General features: G+C 49.0%; 1 protein-coding gene across 1 annotated transcript in view; it reads left to right on the top strand.

Annotated features, from left to right (window-relative positions):
* Nucleotides 1-5,000, top strand: part of LOC125039856 (arginine-glutamic acid dipeptide repeats protein-like) — a 31,723-nt gene that overhangs the window by 20,060 nt on the left and 6,663 nt on the right. The gene's annotated exons all lie outside the window — the stretch shown is intronic.

Genomic DNA, 5,000 nt, shown 5'->3' with positions numbered 1-5,000 from the left:
AAGGGGAGGGGTGGGAGATAGGGAGGTGGAGGGAGAGGGGAAGGGAGGGAAGAAGGGAGGGGGAGGGGAATGGGAGGTGGAGGGAGAGGGGGGAGAGGGGAGGGGGGGGAGGGAGACGGATTAATGTGGTGGTTCGTCGGTGTTTCCCGTTTGGCGGTTCGGAACCAGTCTCGTCTCTGGTTGAATTGGGGGGGGGGGGGTCTCTCTCTTTCTCTCTTTCTCTCCGGCTCCCTGTTTCTCTCTTTCTCTCCGGCTCCCTCTTTCTCTCTTTCTCTCGGGCTCCCTCTTTCTCTCTTTCTCTCGGGCTCCCTCTTTCTCTCTTTCTCTCGGGCTCCCTCTTTCTCTCTTTCTCTCTGGCTCTCTCTTTCTCTCTCTTCATCTCTTTCTCTCTTTTTCTCAAGATCCCCCTTTCTCTCTCTTAATCTCTTTCTCTCAGGTTCCGTCTTGCTTTCTTTCTCTCGGGCTCCCTCTTTCTCTCTTTCTCTCTGGCTCCCTCTTTCTCTCTTTCTCTCTGGCTCTCTCTTTCTCTCTTTCTCTCTGGCTCTCTCTTTCTCTCTCTTAATCTCTTTCTCTCAGGTTCCGTCTTGCTTTCTTTCTCTCTTACTCTCTCTTTTTCTTACAGGCTCCACCTTGTTCTCTTTTATGTCTGTTAAAAAGAATTAATATATTTGCATGAAACTAATTTGTGAAATAAACCTTTCGAGCTGATTTTTATTCTACAGAACAATCGATTCAGGAATTTAAACAAGTCGAATGGACATTGATTGGTCATTTATTACAATCATCTATTTTCCTAATCCAGTCCACTTTCTCTGTCCTGTTTCTTATTTCCCCCTTCTTCCCTTTCTCTCTCTCTCGCTTCTTTCGCAAATTTTCCTGCTCTTTTCTCCATCTTCCCTCTGTTCCCCTCTCTCCTCTCTTTCTTTTCCCTTCTCGTTTCCCCTCTTCTTTCTCGCTTTCTACTTTCCCTTTCATTCTCCTCCAATCGCATCCTTATTTTCCATTTCTTCCCTTCTTCTCTCTCCTTTCTCTCTTTCTCCCTTCTGTCTTTCTTCTCGCCTCTCTCTGTTTTTCTCTTCTCTGTCCCATCTTCCCCCTCTCTCTTTTCTTTTCACTCCTATTTATCCCCCTTCTTTGTTCCGTTTCCCTCTTCTCTCTCTTTCTCCCTTTATCTCCTTCCTCTCTATTTCTCCCTTTTATCTCCCTTCTCTCTCTCATTCTCCCTCCTCTCTCCTTTCACACTCAAATATCCCCCTATCCTGCCTTCCACCCCCTTCCCCTCCCCTCCCCCCCCCTTTCCCCTACCCTCTCGCGTGAATGCAATCTTTAATTGCAGAAACCATGGGTGATAAACCACTACCCACTGACGCATTGCATTTTATCAGAGCTCCATCATATGTCGTTTGAATGACTCCTGTCTCCCCTCTCCCTCTCTCCCCTCTCCCTCTCTCCCCTCTTCCCTTTTCCCCTCTCCCTCCCTCCCCTCTTCCTTTTTTTTCCCTCATTGCTATCTCTTCCTTCTTTCCCTTCTCTCTCTATCCGCACTTTCTTTTCTCTTTATCCTTATTTCCCTCTGTCTCTCTCCATACTCCCTTCTCTCTCCTCCTTTTTCCTCTCGTGCTCTCCCCTCTCTCCTCCCTTCTACTCTCTATCCTTACTTACTTCTCTCTCCTCCTCCCTTTTCCTCTCTTGCTCTCCCCTCTCTCCTCCCTTTTCCCCTCACCCCTCATACTCTCCCCTCTCTCCCTCCTCCCTTTTCCTCTCTTGCTCTCCCCTCTCTCCTCCCTTTTTCCCCTCACATCCCCTCTAACTCTCCCCTTTCTTGCATGTCACGCTGTTTGACCTAGATTATGACTTGCCAATCACGGCCATTTATTTTCCTTTGTTGTTACGGGTGCGTGTGCTTAACGCAAGTGTGTCTGTACGTGTGTGAGTTTGTATGTGTGTGTACGTGTGAGGAGAAAGGGGTGAGAAGAGCGCGGGGGGGGGGGGGGTGAGTGGGAGGGGGTTGTGTGTGTAAATGTGTGTGTGTGCATGTTCATTGAATCCCTTGCTTTTGCTCAAATGCACATCTAGACGTAGGTGTACATATATGTATATATATGAACGTGTCATCCAACATCTTCCCTTTCCTTTCCCTCCCCACCTGCTTTCCCAGTTCCCTCCCTCTCCCTTCCCTTACCCTCTCTTCCCTTCCTCCCCTCCCTTTCCTTCCACCCCTCCTTTTCCCCTGCATCCCCTTCTTTCCCTCCTTTCCCTCTCTCCCCTTCCTCACCCTCCCATTCCCCCTTCCCCTCCCTCCCCCCACCCCTCCCTAACCTCTTCTTACCCCCTTCCCTCCTTTCCCTCCCTTCTCCTCCTCCTCCCTACCCCAACCTTCCCCCCACACTCCCCACCCCCAACCTTCCCCCCCCACACTCCCCCCTCCCCCACCCCAACCTTCCCCCCACACTCCCCCCCTCCCCCACCCCAACCTTCCCCCCACACTCCCCACCCCAACCTTCCCCCCACACTCCCCACCCCCAACCTTCCCCACCCTCCCCCACCCTCCCCCCTCACCCTTCCCCCCTCCCCCTTCCCCCAAGAGCCCACTAAACACGAGGGGTAAATCCGCGTAAATTTATAGCCCAGTGATTGCGTCGGGAAAAGTGAATTATTGTTTTTTAATCATAATATATCAAACGCCGGAGATGGTGATCGTTCGAGCGGGATCCATATAACGAGTGATGTGTGTATTGGTGAGGGTGGGCGGGAGGGTGGGAGAAGGGAGGGAGGAAGGGTGGGTGGGAGGGAGAAAGGGTGGGTGGGAGGGAGGAAGGGTGAGTGGGACGGAGGATGGGAGGGTGGGAGAAGGGAGGGAGAAAGGGTGGGAGGGTAGGAAGGAAGGGTGGGAGAAGGGAGGGAGAAAGGGTGGGTGGGTGTTAGAAGGGAGGGAGAAAGGGTGGGTGGGAGGGAGGGAGAAAGGGTGGGAGGGAGGGAGGAAGGGTGGGAGGGTGGGACGGAGGGTGGGAGAAAGAATGGGAGGAGGGGGGAGGGGGGAAGGGTGGGAGGGTTGGAGAAGGGAGGGAGAAAGGGTGTGTGGGAGAGAGGAAGGGTGGGAGGATGGGAGGAAGAGTGGGTGGGAAGGAAGGGTGGGAGGAAGGGGGGGGAGGGGGGAGGGTATATTGATGGATAGACGGACAGGTAGGCAGATAGATACGTAGATAGCTAGATAAGTAGATACACAGATGAATAGATAGTGGTAGATAGCTTAAGCCATACAGGTATAATCCTATATGTATAAATACAGACAGACAGACATACACCCATCCATCCATACATACATACAGATAAACATGAATGCATACATCCATCCATACAAACACAGACAGACAGACAGACAGACAAGATAGACAGACAGACAGATAGACAGACAGACAGACAGAGCGAGTCCGACAGCAACAGCGACAGAGACAGATTGATGGCGGGACTCAAAGCAAGGTAGTTACGCAGTCAAGCACAGACACTCACACGCGCTATGACCGCCGCTGCTCATATATCTTCTTGACACGCCCCTCCCCTGGGATTCTGAACCCCCCTTTCCCCTCCTTCCCCCCCCCTTCCCCCCTCCCCGCTCCTTCTTGGCCACCTGACCCCTTCCCCTTCTTCTCTCTCCCCTCTTTCTATCTTCCTCCCCCTACGTCCCTACCTCCCCTTTCCCTCCCCTTCCCCCTTCCCCCTCCTTCCGTTGGCGTGTTGCGTGTCCTTACCATCTCCTGAGGGATTCAACCCCCTCCTTCCCCCCCCCCCCTTACCAACACTCACACAACCCCCCCTACCCCTTCTGTGTCCTCGACCCCAGCGTGAGAACCTATTTTACCTTTTGAAGGGGTCGACTTACCTGGACATTGACCCCCCCCTCCCCCTCCTTCTCTTCCCTTCCACCCCTTCTCCCTTCTTATCCCCTCTCCCCCCCCTCTCCCCCTCTCCCCTTCTCCCCTTCTCCCTTCTTCCCCCCCCTCCCATTTTTTTTTTTTTTTTTTTTTTTTTTTTTTGTCAGCCACTTCTGCGGTCCGTTTTAAACTGCTTTTCGGTAACTTTTTTTCTTCTTTTTTTTGAGGGGGCTTTTTGAAGAAAAAAAAAGTGCGTTGGATATTTTTTCAGTCTTAATGGGGGCAGGTTTTTTTTTTTTTTTTTTAATCTCTTTCCCTCTCTCTTTCTCTCTCTCTCTCTCTCTCTCTCATGCACTCACCATCTCTCTTCTTTCTCTATGTATTCCTTTTCCTTTCTCTGTCTCTGTATCTCTCTCTCTCTCCTCAAAATAGTGATGATGATGACGATGACGATGACGATGATGATACAATAACTACTAATGCTACAAATATAATGATAATAATGATGACAATAATAATGATAATAATAACAATAATATTAATATTAACAAATAACAAAAACAATAATCAAATACTAACAATGGTAACAATTAATCAGTTATCGAATAAAACAAGAAAACCACAATTCTGGGATCTGAACGAACGATGCAAACTTCAAGTTAAAAAAAAAGAGCGTTGGGTATAAAAGGAAGAACAGCGACAGCAAAATGACTCCAAACACGAATGCAACATTGAATGCAACACTGCAAAGTCGCAACGCAAAAGAACGTATATTGTTTGAATCACAAAAACAAAAAAACAAAAACTGCGCAACTGAATGTGGTACGCAGTAGATCCATCACATTTAGTGTCTCTTCGCCGCTGACTTTTCGAGACTTGGGGGGATTCGCTATTTCTCGCTTATTTTTTTGTGTTTTGAAATAACTCTTTTTTGTGTGTGTGTTTTTTGTGTTCCTTGGGAGAAACCAGTCTTCGGATTTACCAAAATTATGGAGTTTATATTTCTGATAGGGGAAAATTTTCTTTATATACATTTTTGTGTGTTTGTTACGTGTGTGTTTGTTTGGCCGTAAATTAATTTATCTGCTTATCTATGTGTCTGTTTGTCTTTTTGTCTGTCTGTCTATC

This window comes from Penaeus chinensis, chromosome 28, assembly GCF_019202785.1.
Source record: "Penaeus chinensis breed Huanghai No. 1 chromosome 28, ASM1920278v2, whole genome shotgun sequence".
NCBI lineage: Eukaryota > Metazoa > Arthropoda > Malacostraca > Decapoda > Penaeidae > Penaeus > Penaeus chinensis.
This window is presented reverse-complemented; position numbering and strand designations above follow the sequence as displayed.